This window comes from Nicotiana attenuata, unplaced genomic scaffold, assembly GCF_001879085.1.
Source record: "Nicotiana attenuata strain UT unplaced genomic scaffold, NIATTr2, whole genome shotgun sequence".
NCBI lineage: Eukaryota > Viridiplantae > Streptophyta > Magnoliopsida > Solanales > Solanaceae > Nicotiana > Nicotiana attenuata.
In genome coordinates this window covers 399,530-423,908 of record NW_017670457.1, presented here as the reverse complement: position 1 = coordinate 423,908, position 24,379 = coordinate 399,530, and positions in this window count along the sequence as shown.

Below are 24,379 nucleotides of genomic sequence, written 5' to 3'. Positions count from 1 at the left end.
CATGAAATAAGTTGCCTTTTATCTACTTTATTTTTATTATTGTATTGTTCGCTGGTAGCATGTTTAGGCCGACCACATTGGGGTAGGAAAACTTTAGGATATTCCGTTTCATTCGAGGTTAGAGATTGTCCCTTAGTTTGTTGCTTTATCCGGAAAATGCCCCAAAGTACATGTAAATGAAGGCCAAAAGCAGGAAGACATTGAAGAAGTATAGTATAGGACTTGTACTATTTTATTCTTAATTTATTTTTATTTTTCTTTTATTTAAGTGGGGACAACCTCGAGCCTTTTGTGTGTTTATTTTTCTTTGTGTGTTTCTGCCTCGATCTGAGTATTCTTTAAAGCCAATTTGATCAAGTATGTAACCGTACTGGTTACGGGACTTGGGGAATGCCTAACACCTTCTCCCCGAGTCAAATGAGCTCCCTTACTTAGAATCTCTGGTGCAATTAGTTTTCTGGAGTTCAATGTGTTTTAAAGGGAAATTGGTTTTTTAATAAATGGTGACTTGGCACACCAAGAATAACTGTCAAGTGGCGACTCTAAACAATCTTTATTTAAAATATAATTTTGTCACTTTTCAATTTTGAAAAATCCTTTTGAGCTTTAAAAAACCACTTTATTTATTTTAAAGGGGGTTAATGAGGTAAAAAAAAGGGTGTGACAGCTTTGGCGACTCTGCTGGAGAGTTGCAAGTTCGAGGTGATACTTGATCTTGTTGGCCTTTAGGATATTTGGTTGAGGTGTTTGTTTTCTTTGTTTATTTGGTTTGTTTGTTTTATTTCTTGTTTTATTGTTTATTTGTTTATCGCTTTTCCTTATGTGTTTACTGATTTTACACCTTCATCATTTGCATAACCATGGGTCTTCTTTCTGCAACAAGTCTTCCGAAGTACGTTTGAGCGTACACGGCCTTTTTGTGAGTCACCCGTGTCTTTAGGGGGTGGCGTGGGAGCGTGGACTGGGCGGACAGCTAGAGCAGCCGTCATCGACCACGTGCCGTCCCGAATTGCCTTGTCTAGTGAACCCCAGACTTAGGTCAGCCTTTAGGTCATTCTTATTTGCATCATGTAATTTAGACCTAGCAGGGCTCGGTCCCAGGCACCGTGTCCCTTTGTAGGAGACCTATCCAAATTATGCCAAAATAGGCCCGTGGCCCAAAAAGATATTTAATCATCCCTATGTGCTAAACATGCTTCATTCTTTAAAGGTAAAAGGGCTATTTTGGCGGACCAATGATGGTTGAGGGAAAATGAGAAAGAAAAATGAAGAAAGTAGGGCCCACTCAAATTTTCCTTTCATAGTTTCCAAAAAAAATTCCAAAAAGATTTTACACCTTCATTTTCCTTGCAAGTCTTTTCAATTTTGGCCAATCATCCAGAACTACGCATACCTGATTCTCGTCTTTCGGGGTGGAATACATAGGCAAACCACATAGGGTCCGGTCTTCCTAGTGAGTCCTAAGTTCTTCGCTTCGGGGGTCGTAGCCAAATCTTGCATGTCTAGCCACTTTTGATCACATCGGCCGTTTTGCAAAATAGGACTCTTTTCGCAAAGTGGCTTGTTGAACCATGTCCGGAGAATCTTGAATTCACAACCAGCTTTCTCCTAACTTTAAGGTTCGTCCTTGTTGAATTTGCAGGTCTAGTGACTTTTGGGCCACATCGGTTGTTCTTGCAAAATGGGCCATTTTCGCAAAAAGTGGTTCAGTGACCCATGTCTTAGAATCTTGGGTCCACAACTAGGTGTCGTCTTACTTTAAGGTCGATTCTTGCTGAATTTTTGTGTCAAGCCACTCCTAGCCATATTGGTTGTTTTTGCAAAATGAGGTCATTATTGCAAAGTAATTTTGGAGACCTATTCCTAAGAGGTTGGAGGCTACATAGGCCCTCGTGAGGCATTTTCCATGTCTCAGAGGTCATCCTAATTGAGTCTGCACTTCTAGCCAACTTTTGCCATGTAGGTCATTTTGCAACAACAGCCTCAGTCATGTCTTGTGTGTGTCCGATATGAAATGTCAATATCACATAGTGTCTTGAGTCGCTAACTCTATTTGGCCTTATTCCTTTCAACAGGTATGGATCCACTTACCAAGGCTAGAGTGTTAATGGTGGTCAAAGTCCCTAGGAGGTTAGTAAAATGGTAGAACATGTTCACATTGCTTGAGCAGCATGACCTGATGGATAAATTAGGGACTCTTATTTCTTTGATGGACATTACCCCCCGTCCCAACCTTGTAGAGGAGATGCTGACATTTTGGGACCCACAAGGGATGGTATTTAAGTTTGGGGATCTTGAGATGACACCCACTTTAGCTGAGATGGCCGGGTTGACTCGTCTGCCATATCTAGACAAGGAGTTGATTTACATAAGGGCTCATTCAAGCATAAAGTTCCTTAAGATCATAGGGATGGATTTAGATAGTCATATAGGATGTCTAGATCAATCTTGGGTGCCTTGGAGGAACACGAAAGGGATAGGAAGCCAAGTAAGTGTGACTTACAAGGACTTGTGCTTGTTCCCTAACGTCCAACTGTCTATCGGGTTCAAGATCCCAAAGTTTGATCTGTATGACGGACATGGTGATCACGTGGCCCATTTGACAGGTATGCAGTAAGATGAGAGGCGCTGGTGGGAAGGACGAGTTGTTGATGGCCTATTTCAGTTAGAGTTTGAGTAGGGCTGCCCTGGAATGGTACACACGCCAAGATGCTAGCAGGTGGTATACATGGGACGATATGACTCAGGCCTTTGCCCGACATTTTCAGTACAATATAGACATTGTCCCAGATCTCCTATGTCTGACCAAGGTAGAAAAGAAGCCCAATGAAAGCTTTAGAGAATACGGGTTCCGATGGAGAGAACAAGCTGCCCAGGTCAATCCTTTGATGGAAGAAGACGAGATGGTCGAGTACTTTCTTCAAGCCCTAGAGCCTACTTACTTTGGCCACTTGATCTCAGCCATAGGTAAGCCTTTTGACAATGTGGTAATGATGGGAGAAATGGTGGAAGAGGGACTCAAGTCAAGCAAGATCATGAGCTACTCAGCCGTAAAAGCAACCACGCAGGCAATCCAGAATGGCATAGGAAGTTTGTTAGGCAAGAAGAAGAAGGACGATGTTTCTATGGTTGTCTCTGGACCATGGCATAGCCCAAGGGGCCCGCCTACCAGTACACTCAGCCTCGACCCCAGCCCAAGATCCATATAATCTACCTCAACATTATCTCCCACCACAAGACCCTCAATACTCGGTCAGACCACCCCAATACCATGTTTATCACACACAATCATATGCTCAACCCCCTTCTTACCCGCAATGGCGTGCTCTAACTCTATAAAATCCTTATCCATCCCCACAACCCTACCGAAACCCTACTGGTCCGAACTTTCAACCAAGGCCAGAATATACGAGTGAAAGACAGCGGTGGAAAGAAACCTGGGCAGACAGGCGCTACCCTCACACCACAACCCACCGAAGATTCGAACCCACTTCCCCACGTGGTCCCTTCCTCGTCTCCTTCCTCCACGTCACCCGAGCCCTATCAAATTTCTTACAACAAAATTATTCCCTTCCAATTTCACGCATTTTTATTCTCTTTTGGGCAACTATGGATTAATGGGAGCCATGGATTGATTCACAATCAATCATTGCCTTCCATTTGTCCCTAAATCATTCACAAAAACAAAATTAGAGGGCTATTGGATTTTGGAAATTTTTCGGATTTTTTAGGGATTTTATCCATGATTTCTTGGAGAAAAGGAAGGAAGGTTCGAGAGAGTGATATGAAAAGGGGGTTGGACAGAAAGTTTTCGGGACTTTCGAACAGAAAAAATTGGAAAAAAAGGCTAGGGTTTCAAAAAGGGGGGTTTTCTTCTCTGATTTTCTTCTAGCCACCTTCTGCCATGTAGCTCATTTTGCAACAACAGCCTCAGTCATGTCTTGCGTGTGTCCGATATGAAATGTCAATATCACATAGTGTCTTGAGTCGCTAATTCTATTTGGCCTTATTCCTTTTAACAGGTATGGATCCACTTACCAAGTCTAGAGTGTTAATGGTGGTCAAAGTCCCTAGGAGGTTAGTAAAATGGTAGAACATGTTCACATTGCTTGAGCAGCATGACCTGATGGATAAATTAGGGACTCTTATTTCTTTGATGGACATTACCCTCCGTCCCGACCTTGTAGAGGAGATGTTGACATTTTGGGACCCACAAGGGATGTTATTTAAGTTTGGGGATCTTGAGATGACACCCACTTTAGCTGAGATAGCCGGGTTGACTCGTGTCCATATCTAGACAAGGTGTTGATTTACACAAGGGCTCATTCAAGCATAAAGTTCCTTAAGATCATAGGGATTGATTTAGATAGTCATATGGGATGTCTGGATCAATCTTGGGTGCCTTGGACTTTTTGTTTGAGAGGTTTGCTCGTCCTACTGGTACGAGACCTTGATAGATGATTTTTTATAGCATACGATTCTTGGAAGAGTAGGCGTCCTATGGTCTTCGCTATTGCATTGTTGGTCCTCTTAGTATTCCCGTTGGAGGGTAGACACATTAGCATGCGCCTGGGTTCAGTAGCCTTTGCACTTTTCCATGATAAACATGGTAGTAAAGTCACCCTAGTTACAACAATTTTGGCATAAATTTACCGTGATTTGACCAGGATTCGAGAAGGTGAGAGGTTCTATGAGGGTAGAAACTTGTTGTTGCAGCTGTGGTTGATAGAGCATCTACATCATGCCGCTCTGTTTGAGAAAGATGTTATTGATCGTTTCTTGAGAGATCGAGTAAAGTGCATCGAGCATAGGATGACGTTCGATAAGTTTGCCTTACTACTCGGAGTTCTAGCTTGGATTGAGTACTTGGGATCTTTGAGTGAGGAGAAGATCTTGTGGTCAGACCTTTGGTTTGATTTTGACGTGATCTTAGCAGGGTTCCGTGTGCAAGATTTCTTTGTATTGATTGGACTTTGGTGTACTAGACCATATACCCCTGCTAGAGTGATGCGTCATCTAGGAAGGCGACAAGAGGTTCCCTACATCCCTGATTCTCTTGACTTCATTAGGGAGATTGACATTATGGCTCATAGGGAGGTTGACATTCAGACCTATTGGCGTCATGCAGCAAAGATGGGTAGAGATACTTTAGCAAATGACCCGCATTCACCTGGGTATACCCTTGAGTATATCATGTGGCTACACTCTTTTTCATCGGGGAGTTACCAGGCCATTGCCCCGATGCGTTAGAGGAGTATTTGATGAGGAGGCCACCTCACGGATATTGCTTAGACAGTTTATGGATCGATTTATCCAAGCAGAGGAGGCCCGCGCAGTAGAGGGGGTCGGGGTTCGAGCTACATTTCAGTCTTTGAGATCACAATTGGCAGGGTTGGTAGAGAACATGGGACAGCACCGTGAGTACCTCACAGGAGTCAATCTTCCAGATGCAGGCGCACATTCCTTAGTTCTCATTCCTAGTTTTGGGGCGTCCTTGCAGGGTATAATACAGAGTTTGGAGTTGACAGGATTGAGGGAGCCCTCTGGATCCTCATCAGTCCCATTCCAGCCAGGACCATAGCATTCAGGAGCTGCTTGAGGAGGCTTTTTATTTATATATTTTGAGTTTGTTTTATGTTCTCTTTTACTTTCTAGTTTTGTCCAGTAGTAGTTAGTCCTTTAGGCAGTGTCAGAGTCTGTCATAGTTTAGTTGAGTTTGTCAAGTCTCTTGTTACCGTACTTACTATTTTGTATTTTGAAAAACCAAAAATGTTTTTAAAAGAAAAATGCAAAAATAAATATTTTTAGTTTATTTTCATCACTTTTCCAAAACTACGCTTGGTTTGAGTCATGTGGAACATGATACATAGGCAACCTACATCGGCTTCGATCAAATCATTTTAAAAATTAAAAGGAAAAAAAAAGATAAAATTGTGAGATGTAAGAAAAGAGCGATAATCACAAAGAAAGAGAGGAAAGAGGATGGTGTAAGCCAAGAAGTGCTAGAAAAGAGAAGATTGAAATGAGCATAAACTGGGATGATGCCATATGACCTTGCGACCCTCAAAGTCATTTTAGAACCGTTAATTGTTGAAGGTGCATTGCACGTAACGTGATATTATTATCTGATACATGCCCTAACACTGACATGTTGGCTTTGTTTTGTTTTTCTCTGTTATCTTTATTACAATTTCAGGAAAGTGGTTAGTTTGTTTGCATTCTGGTGAGTCATACATACAACACTAGGTCAAAGCGCAAGGCAGTCATGGCTAGCAAAGAATTGGACACAGGTGTTGTTGACCCATCGAGTGAGATTGTGGAATCGAAATCTGAGTTGAAAGAGGAGGTCCAAAGGTTGAAACAGCAGATGGCATAGATGTATCGGGCCTAGATCAGGGGGCATCCTCCACCCTCATTCCCCACTAACTACACAAAAAACCCTATCTCTATCCCACCACTATCACAAGCCCAGATTCCCACTACTGTTGATCCTTCCCCCACAACACCCTCCAAGCTTTACCCCTTACCACAATTACCCGGGCACCTCGTCCTAACCTTTTCCTGCTCCACCAGCCAAAACAACCTCATATCTCGCTCCCAGGACTTTGAGGAACATGAAAGGGATAGGAAGCCAAGTAAGTGTGGCTTACAAGGACTTTTGCTTGTTCCTTGACGTCCAACTGCCTGTCGGGTTCAAGATGCCAAAGTTTGATCTGTATGACAGACATGGAGATCACGTGGCCCATTTTAGAGGTATGCAGTAAGATGAGAGGCAGTGGTGGGAAGGACGAGTTGTTGATGGTCTATTTCAGTTAGAGTTTGAGTAGGGCAGCCCTGTAATGGTACACACACCAAGATGCTAGCAGGTGGTATACATGGTACGATATGGCTCAGGCCTTTGCCCGACATTTTCAGTACAATGTAGACATTGTCCCAGATCTCCTATGTCTGACCAAGGTAGAAAAGAATCCCAATGAAAGCTTTAGAGAATACGGGTTTAGATGGAGAGAACAAGATGCCCAGGTCAATCCTTTGATGGAAGAAGACGAGATGGTCGAGTACTTTCTTCAAGCCCTAGAGCCTACTTACTTTGGCCACTTGATCTCAGCCATAGGTAAGCCTTTTAACAATGTGGTAATGATGGGAGAAATGGTGGAAGAGGGACTCAAGTCAAGCAAGATCATGAGCTACTCCGCCATAAAAGAAACCACGCAGGCAATCCAGAATGGCATAGGATGTTTGTTAGGCAAGAAGAAGAAGGACGATGTTTCTACGGTTGTCTCTGGACCATGGCATTGACCAAGGGGCCCGCCTCACCAGTACACTCTACCTCGACCCCAGCCCCAAGCTCCATATAATCTACCTCAACATTATTTCCCACCACAAGACCCTCAATACTCGGTCAGACCACCCCAATACCATGTTTATCACACACAATCATATGCTCAACCCCCTTCTTACCCGCAATGGCGTGCTCTAACTCCACAAAATCCTTATCCACCCCCACAACCCTACCGAAACCCTACTGGTCCGAACTTTCAACCAAGGCCAGAATATATGAGAGAAGGACAGCGGCGGAAAGAAACCTGGGCAGACAGGCGCTACCCTCACACCACAACCCACCGAAGATTCGAACCCACTTCCCCACGTGGTCCCTTCCTCGTCACCTTCCTCCACGTCACCCGAGCCCCATCAGATTTCTTATAACAAAATTATTCCCTTCCGATTTCATGCATTTTTATTCTCTTTTGGGAAACTGTTGGATTAATGGGAGCCATGGATTGATTCACAATCAATCCTTGCCTTCCATTTGTCCCTAAATCATTCACAAAAACAAAATCAGAGGGCTATTGGATTTTGGAAAATTTTTTGGATTTTTTAGGGATTTTATCCACGGTTTCTTGGAGAAAAGGGAGGAAGGTTCGAGAGAGTGATATAAAAAGGGGGTTGGACTGAAAGTTTTGAGGACTTTCGAACAGAAAAGATTGGAAAAAAGAAGGCTAGGGTTTCAAAAAGGGGGGGGGGGGGTTCTTCTCTGATTTTCAATCTTCTTTAAAATTCTAGAAAAGAAAACATACAAAAAAAATATTTTGTGTTAGTGTTAGTTAGGAATCGCATTCCAGAAAAAGATAAATAGAGAAAAAAAATTTAGTTTCTTTCAATTTTTGGGTTTCAACGACGGAGTCGGTTTAAGTCGAGTTTCCCATCGAGATCGAATTCGCCATTTGAGGTCGGAGTTGTGGTTCCGGTTGAAATTTTTTACGCTTCCTGCTGAATTTGTAAGGATTTTGGAATAAAAACAGTGTATCTGCTGATTTTACAATTGCTACTAAGGAAGATTGCTATTTCAGGTTCATCTTTTTCTTTTCTTATTGTTTTTCTGTGATTTGTGTTTATTTTTAAACTTGGTATTGCTGATTGTTTGGTCTCGAATGAATTGTTTTTCAAATTGTTTGGATCCCTTCTTGTCGTAGTACTATTGTGATGGGAATCTACTCTTGACTGCTTAAGAGCATGTGTTTGAATAAATTTTATTCCTACCTATATTTGTCAAGTCTAATTCCATGTGAAGAATGTATCCAAAAGGTTTATTTTGCCTCATTAAAGTTTAAGTATGATGAGTAATTTGTGATTTGCTTGAAAATTAATAAATGATTGTTGGAATCTAGAATCTAAGTCAAAAGTGCCATGGAGCCCATTTCATCCATTCTTTTAGTTTAATCTGGTTTTGTTTCTCACGTGTAAATGTTGGAGTATTTGTTCTTGTCAAAAGGTTTAAAGCACTTAAAGATGAGTGCCCAGCGTGATAATTTCTTCTTTAGTTATTCTTTTAAAAGTTCTTTCATAGTGTTTGGTTAAAGAAATTCTCAAGTCCTTTAAAATATATGTTGGTTTTGGGTCCTCTTTACTGCTTCTAAGTGTCTGCTGCCATTTAATTATTTTCATGTGTTTGAATGTTCCTAGATGTCCGGCGCACTAAATTAACATGCCATCTTGCTGTTTTGATTGATTTTTTTAGATGCCTATTGTGGTTAATTTGAGTCACATAAGTAGTTTTGGCCTTTAGTAAAAAAAGGAGGCAGTTTTAAACTCACTCAATGAAAGGTTCAGATATGATACATTTGAGAAGCTAAAATTGGGTGTGGTGCATCAATCTTTAGATGGTTCTTCTTATTGCTTTAATTCACATTTCCCTATTTTACTAGTATTTTACTTTAGTTCTCATCTTCTTTAAGTGATTTGGATGTTATGTGCTGGATGCCTTATTCTGTTGATTGTTTTTAGTTAGATATGAAATTATTTAAATGAACGTTGATTGTTAGGGGCGTGGGGATTAGTTATTAAATTTTGACATGCATGATCAGGAAATGGGCTGGTTAAATATATGAACAAAGAACATGAGCATCAAATAAGTTGCCTTTTATCTACTTTATTTTTATTATTGTATTGTTTGCTAGTAGCATGTTTAGGCCGACCACACTGGGGTAGGCAAACTTTAGGATATTCCGTTTCATTCGAGGTTAGAGGTTGTCCCTTAGTTTGTTGCTTTATTCGGGGAATGCCCCGAAGTTCATGTAAATGAAGGCCAAAAGCGGGAAGACATTGAAGAAGTATAGTATAGGAGTTGTACTATTTTATTCTTTTATTTTTATTTTTTTATTTAGGTGGGGACAACCTCGAGCCTTTTGTGTGTTTATTTTTCTTTGTGTGTTTCTGCCTCGATCTGAGTATTCTTTAAAGCCAATTTGATCAAGTATGTAACCGTACTGGTTACGGAACTTGGGGAATGCCTAACACCTTCTCCCCGAGTCAAATGAGCTCCCTTACTTAGAATCTCTGGTGCTGTCAGTTTTCTGGAGTTGAATGTGTTTTAAAGGGAAATTGGTTTTTTTAACAAATGGTGACTTGGCACACCAAGAATAACTATCAAGTGGCGACTCTGAAAAATCTTTCTTTAAAATACAATTTTTTCACTTTTCAATTTCAAAAAATCCTTTTGAGCTTTAAAAAAACACTTTATTTATTTTAAAGGGGGTTAGTGAGGTGAAAAAAAGGGTGTGACAGCTTTAGCAACTCTGCTGGGGAGTTGCAAGTTCGAGCTGATACTTGATCTTGTTGGCCTTTAGGATATTCGGTTGAGGTGTTTGTTTTCTTTGTTTATTTGGTTTGTTTGTTTTATTTCCTGTTTCATTGTTTATTTGTTTATCGCTTTTCCTTATGTGTTTTCTGATTTTACACCTTCATCATTTGCATAACCATGGGTCTTCTTTCTGCAACAAGTCTTTCAGAGTACGTTTGAGCGTACATGGCCTTTTTGTGAGTCACCCGTGTCTTTAGGGGGTGGCGTGGGAGCGTGGAGTGGGCGGACAGCTAGAACAGCCGCCATCGACCACGTGCCGTCCCGAATTGCCTTGTCTAGTGAACCCTAGACTTAAGTCAGCCTTTAGGTCATTCTTATTTGCATCATGTCAATTAGACCTAGCAGGGCTCGGTCCCAGGCACGGTGTGCCTTTGTAGGAGACCTATCCAAATTATGTCAAAATAGGCTTGTGGCCCGAAAAGACATTTAATCATCTCTATGTGCTACATGCTTCATTCTTTAAAGGTAAAAAGGCCATTTAGCGGACCAATGATGGTTGAGGGTAAACGAGAAAGAAAAATAAAGAAAGTAGGGCCCACTCACATTTTCCTTTCATAGTTTCCAAAAAAAATTCCAAAAAGATTTTACACCTTCATTTTTCTTGCAAGTCTTTTCAATTTTGGCCAATCCTCCTGAAGTACGCATACCTGATTCTCGTTTTTAGGGGTGGGATACATAGGCAACCCACATAGGGTCCGGTCTTCCTAGTGAGTCCTAAGTTCTTGGCTTTAGGGGTCGTAGCCAAATCTTGCATGTCTAGCCACTTTTAACCACATCGACCGTTTTGCAAAATAGGACTTTTGTCGCAAAGTGGCTTGTTGAACCATGTCCGGAGAATCTTGAATTCACAACCATCTTTATCCTAACTTTAAGATTCGTCCTTGTTGAATTTGCAGGTCTAGTGACTTTTGGGCCACATCGGTTGTTCTTGCAAAATGGGGCCATTTTTGCAAAAAGTGGTTCAGTGACCTATGTCTTAGAATCTTGGGTCCACAACTAGGTGTCGTCTTACTTTAAGGTCGATTCTCACTGAATTTGCATGTCTAGCCACTCCTGGCCATATTGGTTGTTTTTGCAAAATGAGGTCATTATTGCAAAGTAATTTTGGAGACCTATTCCTAAGAGGTTGGGGGCTACATAGGCCCTCGTGAGGTATTTTCCATGTCTCATAGGTCATCCTAATTGAGTCTGCACTTCTAGCCATCTTCTGCCATGTAGGTCATTTTGCAACAACAGCCTCAGTCGTGTCTTGCGTGTGTCTGATATGAATTGTCTATATCACATAGTGTCTTGAGTCGCTAACTCTATTTGGTCTTATTCCTTTCAACAGGTATGGATCCACTTACCAAGGCTAGAGTGTTAATGGTGGTCACAATCCCTAGGAGGTTAGTAAAATGGTAGAACATGTTCACATTGCTTGAGCAGCATGACCTGATGGATAAATTAGGGACTCTTTTTTCCTTGATGGACATTATCCCCCGTCCCGACCTTTTAGAGGAGATGTTGACATTTTGGGACCCACAAGGGATGGTATATAAGTTTAGGGATCTTGAGATGACACCCACTTTAGCTGAGATAGCCGGGTTAACTCGTCTGACATATCTAGACAAGGAGTTGATTTACACAAGGGCTCATTCAAGCATAAATTTCCTTAAGATCATAGGGATGGATTTAGATAGTCATATGGGATGTCTGGATCAATCTTGGGTGCCTTGGACTTTTTGTTTGAGAGGTTTGCTCGTCCTACTGGTATGAGACCTTCATAGATGAGTTTTTCATAGCATACGATTCTTGGAAGAATAGGCGTCATATGGTCTTCGCTATTGCATTGTTGGTCCTCTTAGTATTCCCTTTGGAGGGTAGACACATTAGCATGCGCCTGGGGTCAGTAGCTTTTTCACTTTTCCATGATAAACACGATATTAAAGTCACCCAGGTTCCAACAATTTTGGCATAAATTTACCGTGATTTGACTATGATTCAAGAAGGTGAGAGGTTCTTTGAGGTAGCAACTTGTTGCTGCAGCTGTGGTTGATAGAGCATCTACATCATGCCGCTCTATTTGAGAAAGATGTGATTGATCGTTTCTTGAGAGATCGAGTGTAGTGCATCGAGCATAGGATGACGTTCGATAAGTTTGCCTTACTACTTGGAGTTCTGGCTTGGATTAAGTACTTGGGATCTTTGAGTGAGGAGAAGATCTTGTGGTCATACCTTTGGTTTGATTTTGACGTGATCTGAGTAGGGTTCCGTGTGCAAGATTTCTTGGTATTGATTGGACTTTGGTGTACTAGACCATATACCCCTGCTAGAGTGATGTGTCATCTAGGAAGGCGACAAGAGGTGTCGACGCCCCCTTTTTCTAAAGCGAAATCGGGTTTACGACATTTGGGAAGACAACTCTATTCCCGTTTGGGAATTGGGTTTTGGAATTGAAGAGTCGCCACCTAATGATTAAGTGCATTAGGACACTAAGGGTTTTGAATTGGAAAACCAGAGTTCGGGTAAGGGCTAGAAATTATCTCGAGGTGAAGGTGTTAGGAACCCCTCAAGATCCACTAGTGTGGTTCCCGGCCATGCTATGTTGTGACTTTAATGTAAACAAGTATACAAATAAATTTACACATAAGGGTTGCAAACAAGCATGTTGGAATCTATAATTTATTTGAGGGAGAGTCTAAGTGCAAGAATTAGTCAAGACATTGAACAAACAAAGAAGAAAAAGTTAGAAGGAAAAGGAATAATGCAGTGAAAATATTAAAGGGGAGTTTTGGGGGTAATTGAAAAGACAGAATTTATTGATACTAAACAAAGTAACATAAGGAAAGGGGTCCTAGGTTTATAAATCACATGGAAAGGGGTCCTAGGTTTATAAATCACATGGATCATCCACAAATCACCGGTAACCAATCGTACGCATAGTGTTATCGTGTGATCATCATCTCCATGTCTACCCTTCCCACCCCGTTAAGGTATTAATCGCGGAATGGTATCGCTACCTACATCGTGCTATTACCCGTCCCAACTATCAGTCCTGGAGGCTTTTAGGACTACTAATCCTAAAGGGAGGAAGCTTGGCTTTTCAGAGGTTTAAAAGGATAAAATTCTAAGGCGACAATCAAAAACACATAATACACTTAATGGGGAGATAAAGCAATTAAAGGCTCAAGTAGGCCTCCTCATTTAGAGAAACGAATTGTTTAGCACGTCTTACACATACTATTTTAGGTCCTTGATTAAAATTAGCGTAGGAAGAATTGATCTACCACATATTTCCAGATAGGGAGTCCGGATTAGTCCTGCTTAGATGTAGTTGCAGAAAAACTAACGATTGATTAATTATCTAACTGTCTATCTGCGTTAAACCGGGTCTATATGCATGATATCCATTAGTTCAAAGACGGGGGGAAGAACGAACTGATTGCAAAAAATAATAAAGTTACAGTATCGTAAGTTCTGCGAGCACTTTAAACGAATTACTACTGATTTTAAAGATGAGTGGGCAATTTCAGATTTTAATCGATTACTCCTATAGGCATGCTTTCTAGGTGTTACGAATCTTGTTATGCAGAGATCTTCTAAGCAGGTCATTGATATGATTGGTTTATTTTAGGCCCTATAAGTGGAATTGCCTAATGACAGAGGCACGTGTAAAAATGCAGGAAAAATCCTATGGGCATATTATCTACGTGATGTGCAGAATTTGAGCAGTGATTTATTGACATGGTATATATTGCGAAGTGCAGAAAACCTATGAGCATGGTATCTATGTGAAGAATGCAGCATTTTAAAGTATTAATCCTATAGACATGTTTTCTACGTGAAAATACAGAATTGAGAAAGTATACACCCTATAGGCATGGTATCTGCGTGAAAATGCATAATTGAGAAAATATACACCCTATAGGCATGGTATCTACGTGAAAAATGCAGAATTGAGACAATATACACCCTATAGGCATGGTATCTACCCTTTTGGCACGCATTCTATCCCATCCCTTTTCACTATACCCTAGTAGTTATTACAAGGTTCATTACTAGGTTCATTACAAAGCTTATGACAGACCAAGTGAATCAAGAGAATAAATGAAAATACATCAGTGATTACATCTACATCTAATCAGCCTAATACAGACTCAAAGTCTAATAATATCAGATAAACCAACTTCCAGGATCGGATTTTTCAAAGCCTTTCTCTTATTTGGGATGTGTCAAAGTTCCAAGGAACTTCAAGAGTTCCAGGCAGTGCTTACACCCCAAATATTATTGCAGAACAGATTATAGTACAGTGTGGAAGGGCCAGCCCTCATGTGTCCAAGTTCAAAGGGAACTCAAGGTCCTAAGGCAAGGCACACAGGAGGGGGGCAGGATTTAAGGGCTTAGGAGTAAGTGTAAGTGCAATGAAAGGAATTTGGGGGAGCTAGGGCAGGCTAGTGGTCATGCCTAGCACCTGGGCTGCTAGCACACCCCTGACTAGCTTGTCAGCTTATAAATTAGAGAGTTAGGACCCTTTGAGGGTCAAGTTCAGCCATGGACAGCAATTTAGAGGCTGCCAGGCTATACCTTAACTCTATACACATAAGGAGATGGGGTTATGGGAGATTGAAAGAGGCTGGGGATCCAAAGGACCCAGTCATAATCCATGACAACAACTTTGTATGTTGCCATGTCTTAAACTACAGCCCAAGCACAAAAAGGGGAATTGGGATAGGGATTCATTGCAGTAACAGATAGCCAAACATAAATAATCATTTTAAACTGAACCCTACAAAGCAGTAAAGTAGGCATGGGCATAAAAGCTTGTAAGTAAACACATTGGATTTTGATGCTTGAATCAAAAGTAGGACATACCAGTTCAGAAGAGCAAGTAGGAAGAAACAGTAGATTTAGGGAAGCCAAATTGCAATCAAGAAGCAAGAGTGTAAGTTTTAGAAGAGAGCTGTGATGATTAAAAATCGTGTGTGTGTTAATGAAAGAGCAGGGTATTTATAATTGCAAACAGGTGTAGCAAATAAGGCAAGAATCATAGTTTAGTAATAATTAAGGAACTATGTACCAATTAAAATCAATCAGCCTATAGACTTCCTTTAATTAAGGAGTCCAAATTCAAACGGTAATGGGTAGAAGTTATTTAAGGAAGGAAATCAAGTAAATACCTCGTGCAAGGTAGACAAATAAGGGTAAATACATGGTGGTACTTGATTTGTAAAACAAGGAAAGGGAACCAGTAAAATAACCAGTAAAGAATCCCATTGAAAGCCTTGCTCGAGTCAGAAAAGAGGTAAAAGGAAAGTTTTAATTTAGGGAAAAATCAGTAACAATCAATTAAGCAACATTAAAGGAATTCAGAATCAATTAACAGTTGGCAAGACCTTTGAAAGAGAAGCTCTCGTATAGAACACATAGACATGTCAAGCAAGAGGGTTTCAAAATCACAAACGCAGAAAAAGGTTCAAATTCAATTCATAAACTCGAAGTGAGTCTGAGAGTTCAAGGTTTCAAAGTAGAACCCTTGTCCAAACATAAAACCAAATTTAGCCAAAGAAAACCCCCAAATCCTAGGGTTTTTAAACTCGAATTTGATACAGAGATGAAGAGTCAAACTATCGAGATGAGCTCAGAGACCCTTTCAGACTCTCATGAGAAGCATACAAGCACAATATCAAGTAGAACATTGCAACCAGTACAGGAAACAAGTTTCAAGAAAGCTTGAAAATTAAATGAGTTCAGGTAGTGTAAACTTAAAGAAACAGTCGATGAAACTCATCTAGAAAGAATCCAGGCGAAGTCCGGTAAAGGCAAACAAAGTATCAAAACTTAGTAGGAAAACACAGTAGAGGAACACATAAGATAGACATGAGAGAGCATGGTGAAAAACCAGTATGAGATAGAACGGAGCATAATAAAATAAATTCCATAACAAGGCAAATATAAGAACACACGAAAGGCATGTGAGTCAGAAAAGAGCCAGTAAGAACATAGAAGGGATCGATTCACACCAAGAAAAGAGAAGAAGAAGAGTCGGAAACATTTTAAGGACTTTCCAGAAACCCTAATCGAAAAGAAGTGCTTTTTTGAAAGAAAATCGGAAAAAGGTTTAAGAAACTTAAGCAACAGTGCAAACATGTAACAGATCTAAAATAATCGGAGAGAACCTCGATATTTAGGGTTCATGATGAACCCTAGAGATGAGAAAGGCTTCGAAAATACCCGATCTAAGTCGGATAATGTCATAAACAGGCTCAAAAGACCAAGAGCCAACGGAGGAAGGCCGGAGATGGCCGGAATCATCGAATCAGTGAAGTCCTGGGTGAAGACCCTCGAGGTCTGGCCTCGATCCTTCGAACAACAGGCATGCAGGAGCCATAGGAGGTGGGTATAGACTGTCCATGGCCTGAGAAGCCATGGACGCCGGTGAAAACATGGTGGAACAAGGTAGGGGAGGCTAGGGTTCCGGGGAGCCTTTGAGAGAATTTGGGAGGTGAAGAGAGTTCAAAGGCGGCACATCTGATAGAGTGAATTAGGGTTCAGGGGGGTATGGGAATTAAAAAGGAAAGAACGGATCGTGGCCGTTGATCAAAATGATCAACGACTAGGATTAAAAGAGAAGCTGGGCGGGTCTGAAAACGGGTCGTGGGGTTTGGGTTAAAGTTTGAAGTTGGGTCGTTTAATTAGGGTGGAATTGGGGGGTTAAGTTGAGGCTGTAATTGAAATAGAAATGGCTATGTGTTAAATAGCCAATTTTTCCCTTTTATTTTATAAAAATAGTTAAAATGATTTTAAAAACAAATTAAAAGCGTTGAACTAATTAATAATATATAAATATTGATCTAAAAATACTGGGAATGATTTTGTAATTGTAAAATGCTGTTAATCGTAAAATAGGCTATAATTGCAATTATACGCAATTTAGCTTTAAAAATACCAAATAAATTTATACAAATATGCAAAATTCACCTTAATTATATTTTGGTGTAAATACGAGAATAGAAATAAATTATTCACCAAAGTGATAATTTTGGGAACAATTATTGGATTTTGCACTGCCAAAATAGACAATAATTGATTTTAAAAATTTTAAAAAATTATGAAAAAACACCAAAACTCTTGGGCATGCTTATATATGCATACACATGCTATTTTGAAAGTATTTTGAGTGTAAAATACATAGGGAAAAATTTGGTATCAACAGCTGCCCCTCTTTACCCGAAAAGGATGAAAGAGTTGTCGGGTAAAGATATGATGGCCAATTTTGACAGAGAGAGACGACTTGCAAAGGTTTTGACCGAGCTCTGGTTTCTGAGCTGCCTAGATATCCCTGGTTTTATAGGAATCAGGTCATGTGTAGTTCGGGGTACATCGACGGAGTATGCCAATGGAGGTTTTTGAAGAGACGGACGCAATATTTAGGTTAGGAAGGGTGGTCAGGGACTGATGGGTTGCGAGAACCGGAGCGAGATCGCTCTTGCTGTAATGGTCGTTGCCAACTGATGTACCTGCAATTGAGTAATACAAGCATATCGTGCAGAATTTAAACGTGATGCAAGTTCCCATTGGACCATGAATGCTGTCTTTGGACGGTTAGGATGACGTCCTCAGACAATGACGTCCTGGGCCGTGAAGCGCATAATAAAGGATTCGCCGGCTATGAAATAATGTTCTCGGGCTATGAAAATGATGCCTCCGAACCATGATGCCTTTGAATAATGATATGCAGAAGACAAAAGCGGGGTCCTCAGGCCATGGCATGGCGTTCTCGGGCTATGAAAATGGTGCCTCCGAACAATGACGCCTTTGGACAATTTGGCGATCTTTCAGCCCATGAAATGCAGGATTTGGCGATGTTTCAGCCGTTGAAATGCAAGATTTGGCGATGTTTCAGCCGATGAAATGCAAGATTTGGCGATGTTTCAGCCGATGTAAAGCATAAATATAAATGGCGATATTTCAGCCGACATAGAAAATTTGAATAAAATTGGCGATGTTTCAGCCGACATAGAGATTTAAATATAGTTGGCGATATTTCAGCCATGCAAAGATTTGAATAAAGTTGGCGATATTTCAGTCGGTGCAAAGATTCAAATAGGGTTGGCGATATTTCAGCCGATGCAAAGATTTAAATAAAGTTGGCGATATTTCAGCCGATGCAAGATCTAAACGAAGTGGCAGTATTTCAGCCGATGCGAGATTTAAATGAAGTGGCGATATTTCAGCCACGCAAAGTGTAAATAAAATGGCGATCTTTCAGCCGATGCAAAGTGTAAATAAAATGGCGATCTTTCAGCCGATGCAAGATTTAAATAAAGTTGGCGATATTTCAGCCATGCAGAGATTTAAATAAAATTAGCGATATTTCAGCCGACAGGTGGAGACAGTGCTTAGTCTCAGAAGGTAGAAAGGTAGCCTTATGCAATGCAAGAAAATGCAGGATGGAGGTAGAGCTTAACCTCGGAAGGTAGAAAGGTAGCCTTATGCAATGCAGGAGATGCAGATGGAGGTAGAGCTTAACCTTTGAAGGCAGAAAGGTAGCCTTATGGAATGCAGGAGATGCAGATGGAGGTAGAGCTTAACCTCGGAAGGCAGAAAGGTAGCCTTATGCAATGCAGAGAATGGAGATGGAGACAAAGCTTAGTCTCGGAAGGTAGAAAGGTAGCCTTATGCAATGCAAGAAAATGCAGATGGAGACAATGCTTAGTCTCGAAAGGCAGAAAAGTAGCCTTATGCAAAAATGCAGGAATTAAAAGGGCGAATAGTAATGGAATCTCTTAGCTGGTAGATGATAGCTGATAGCTGATTGCATCATTGTGGCTGCTGGGGATGTTGTGTACGGATAGCAATTGTAAATAGGTGATTATTCTGACAAGTTGCATTCTTGAGAAAGTATGAGTGCATAAATATATCTAATGACATTGCGAATTGAGTGCCTGCATCCAAAGAAAAATCGTGAGTTTTGTAAAAGGGGGAAGGTTAGTTCGTCTTCCCGTGGCCTTTGCTTGTCCTGCTTGACGTTGTATATCATTGGGGTAGCGTTGCTAAACACAGCAATTCGGATAATAGTCATGCATGATTTAGTAAAATAATGTAACGTAAATACATAATTGAAAATAATAGTCTTCTTTTAGATGAACCGACGACTGCGACGCGGTTCAAGACATTGCAACCTCTCTTGCTCCGGAATTTTGAGGGTCCTCCTCAAAAATTCTGCCCTAGTTTACTGGGCTGGTGCTTCCGATGGCTGTGTGCGACGAATGGCTGAAAATCAACTTCGAAATTTTGAGGGTCCTCCTCAAAATTCTGCCCCAGTTTCCAATGTCGGGGGAAATGAAAATTTTGTTGAATTGTGACCAAACCCATAGGGCTGCCTACGTATCCCCTCTTAAACGGGAATTAGGTTAGGCGTAGTTCAAATACATCACATAGGAAAGCATAAAGATTACACATAGTAGCGCTTGACTGCATCTGAGTTGATTGGCTTTGGCCAGACTTCTCCATCCATTTCTGCGAGTATGAGGGCTCCCCCGGTTAGAACCCGGTGAACCATGTACGGACCTTGGCTTTGACTTGCTTGGTGACTTCTTCCTTGATTTTCAGACTCATGTCTGGCTTAAACTTTCTGAGCTTCTGCTTTACCGGCGGACACGTCAGATCTGTTGGCAGTTTGTGAGCTACAATAGATGTACTGAGACCAGTCATATCATCATATGACCAGGCAAATATGTCCTTATATTCTTTTAAGAACTCCGTGTACTCTTCCTTTTCTGATGGCGACAGGTGAACACTGATGTGCGTTTCCTTGACATTCTCTGTATTCCCCAGGTTGACGACCTCAGTTTCGTCCAGGTTAGACTTAGGTATATTCTCAAAGTCTTCGACCTCTTTAATGACCTCTTCTGGAATCTCTTCCTCTTTTGAGTCTATATCCGTTTGTTGCGTTATCTCGTCGCATGTCACATTCATCGGTTCATCAAGATAAGTAATAGTAATGCCATGTAAAAGTAAAATAAATGACAGAGAAAAATAATAAGAGCGAGACATATATAAGAAACTGAAATGCTTTGATAAATTCCAAAATTGTTTTGAACATCGAAGCTTTTTTTTCAAAATTTAAAGATAATACTGAAGGGAAATCAACTAGCGAAAAGTAAAGGATAATGCATAATGCTTTGTTCAGCCTTGCTACCCCGAAGCTCTCAGTGCCTTGGTGGTTCTGATGGACCAATTGTTGAGGCGCTCCCCTCGGCTCATGGCTTGTATGGAAGGGCCTTCCTCCCCTTCCTCCTCGAGAATGACGTGACAGTCCATATTGTCATCTTCCAAAAATAGGTTCTTCATTGCGGCCAATGTTTCATCTTCCTCTAACCCATATAAGATGTCTGCCGGCTGGAAAGTCTGCTCCAGGCGGGGTATAGGGTGCTCCAGTGGATAATAAGGGCCGCGCCATGGTGGCGACCAATCCTTGAATTCTTCCCAAGTATATCCATACCCTAACCCGAAAGTGGTGCCATGCTTCTTCAGTTTGATAGGCTTGGTGATTCCCTGGAGGTTCTTGCCGAGCCCTTTACCAGGTTCATACCCGCTCCAGTTTAGTATACTCTCTATCNCATGGTGAAAAACCAGTATGAGATAGAACGGAGCATAATAAAATAAATTTCATAACAAGGCAAATATAAGAACACACGAAAGGCATGTGAGTCAGAAAAGAGCCAGTAAGAACATAGCAGGGATCGATTCACACCAAGAAAAGAGAAGAAGAAGAGTCAGAAACATTTTAAGGACTTTCCAGAAACCCTAATCGAAAAGAAGTGCTTTTTTGAAAGAAAATCGGAAAAAAATTTAAGAAACTTAAGCAACAGTGCAAACATGTAACAGATCTAAAATAATCGGAGAGAACCTCGATATTTAGGGTTCCAGATGAACCCTAGAGATGAGAAAGGCTTCGAAAATACCCGATCTAAGTCGGATAATGTCATAAACAGGCTCAAAAGACCAAGAGCCACCGAAGCAAGGCCGAAGATGGCCGGAATCTTTGAATCAGTGAAGGCCTGGGTGAAGACCCTCGAGGTACGGCCTCGATCCTTCGAACAACAGGCATGCAGGAGCCATAGGAGGTGGGTATAGGCTGTCCATGGCCTGAGAAGCCATGGACGCCGGTGAAAACATGGTGGAACAAGGTAGGGGAGGCTAGGGTTCCGGGGAGCCTTTGAGAGAATTTGGGAGGTAAAGAGAGTTCAAAGGCGGCAGATCTGATAGAGTGAATTAGGTTTAAGAGGGATATGGGAATTAAAAAGGAAAGAATGGATCATGGCCGTTGATCAAAATGATCAACGGCTAGGATTAAAAGAGAAGTTGGGCGGGTCTGAAAACGGGTCGTGGGGTTTGGGTTAAAATTTGAAGTTGGGTCGTTTAATTAGGGTGGAATTGGGGGGTTAAATTGAGGCTGTAATTGAAATAGAAATGGCTATGTGTTAAATAGCCAATTTCCCCCCTTTTATTTTATAAAAATAGTTAAAATGATTTTGAAAACAAATTAAAAGCACTGAACTAATTAATAATGTATAAATATTGATCTAAAAATACTGGGAATGATTTTATAATTGTAAAATGCTGTTAATCGTAAAATAGGCTATAATTGCAATTATACGCAATTTAGCTTTAAAAATACCAAATAAATTTATAAAAATATGAAAAAATCACCTTAATTATATTTTGGTGTAAATACGAGAATAGAAATAAATTATTCACCAAAGTGATAATTTTGGGAACAATTATTGGATTTTGTACTGCCAAAATAGACAATAATTGATTTTAAAAATCTTAAAAAATTAGGAAAAAATACCAAAACTCTTGGGCATGCTTATATATGCATACACGTGCTATTTTGAAAGTATTTTGAGTGTAAAATACATAGGGAAAAATTGGGTATCAACAAGGTTTATTGTTTAAATGAGATGAAAGGCAATTGTACTTAAGAGATAAAATAAATGTGTAGTGCCCATAGGAAATTTGAGTCACTATTATCTATATGTATCCTACCCATCCCTAAAGCCTACTATACAACCTTGCAAAAGTCCTACACGATCTTAACTTAGAAACTCCTATATTAGTGGAGAACCACATGATAGTCAAGCTTATGGTTATTTCCAGTAGCTTGAGGTACTTCTTTGTTGAGAGTGAGCGTATTTTTTATCTATGCCCTTCTTTGATCCTATATCTATATATTATGTGATATACGGGCATCTCTCTTCATTCAGTGAGACACACTTGGGATTAGAAAATATTATGATTTAAGTTCTCAATTGGTGAACATGAGTACAACTGAAAATTGTTTGAACTCGTGGATTGGTCTTAGTCAATTCTTCTCTGTCAAAACCTCTCATGATTTCACTTAAAGTGTTTAGTTACTATGTTCATTTTTTTTCTTTGCTCGAGGACGAGCAAAAGTTTAAGTATGGGAGAATTTGATAAGTGCATTTTACCAGATGTTAACCACATAATTTCTCTCATAAAAACATATAAATTATCATGTTTCCTCCATATTTTTAACTTTATTTTGCAGGAATAATTATAGAAGAATTGTTGTGCGCAACATGAAGAAAAATACAATAAAGAAGTGTGAAATCGAGCTACGATTCATTACTGCCGTGACAATGCACCAAGTCTTGATTTGCCATGATGAAATCTAAACTTAGAAATGCAGAATTCTCATCTCTGCAATTTCAAAATCTTGATTTGCCATTGAAATCTAGCACCAAATCGAGAATTCAAATTCTCATTTCTGCAACTGCAAAATCTAGATTTGCCATGATGAAATCGACGAAATCTAAACTTAGAATGACGAATTCTCATATCTGCAAATGCAAAATCTAGATTTGCCATGGAAATCTAGTACCAAATCCAGAAGTCATCATGAAACTTTCTTATATAAGAAGATGTTGCCCGATCAGAGAAAGGCATCAGAGTAGAGAGAAAGCTTAGAGCTAGAAGTCTGAATCCAAATTCTTAATAAGCTTCTCTGTTTTATTTCTTTCACTAGTATCAAGTTATCGTTTCTTTTAAATCACAATAGTGGTTTAGTTGTTGTTTCTAGATAAATTCCAGTGTAGGAAATTACTCTAGTTCCTGCTTTTAATTAAATAGGGGGAATTATTCTTCTTGAATATTTCTTTCTATTTTCTTATTTAATGGACAAGAATATTTCCATTGTTAGTACTAGTTCCAGTATGGAGTAACTTTTTTTGTGTTGGGAGAAGGATGGATCTTAATATTTCTATATAATAGTAGATATTATTCCTCAAATTCACATGCTTGAGCTAGAATTTATTTAACTTTTATCTGTTTTTACAGTTAGACGTTATTTAATTTATTAACATCTATCTATCTTGTACTGCATATTAACTGTTTATTAATTCTGTAATCGAGAGAGGCTGAAGAAATAAAATAGTTAAATGTAGTACTGATAAATGTTAATATTTATTCAGTAACATCTATCTCTTTTATATTATAATTAATTTTACACTTATTTGTAATCGAGAGAGACGAATAATGTAATAATCAGTTATAACAAGTAGGGTAACCGAAAGGGACTTACTAACAAGAGCGTATTTTAGTTCAATCATATATTTCTGGTTCTTTAATATTACTAGTTTGAAGATTAATTTGTATAATCGAGAGGAGTGCAATTGATTATTCAACTTGAGTAATAATATATATTTGTAATCTTGAGAGGCATTTATACCTTTTTGAGAAATAGAAATTGAAGAATAATAATTCTACTATATAATAGAAATATTAAGTGAAGTCAAGATCCCAACACCTTTTAATTATATTTGTGAATAATAAAATATTTTCTACTGCTCTATTTATGCATTTTTAGTTAGTTAATTTACAACTCAACTCTTTCTGATTTTCTCAAATAGTAATTAAAACAAGAAACATCTGTAGAATAGATAAACCAATCTCTGTGGGTTCGACATCTTTCTATACTATAATTTGACAGAGTACGAGTTTAATTTATACACACGCCAGACACTCGTCAGTACCCTATGGGGAATATTCAGCATTCGCGGTGAATAACGCACAGCTAGAATGCTACCGCATCACCCAAGACTACACATACACTCAACAATTAAGAGGGGAAGACTCAGGAGCATAGCAATTACCGAAGTCAAGGACCGAGTCTGACGAACAAACAGACGTCATCAAGACCCCGAAGTTGTGGAAACCACAAGGTCAAAAGTG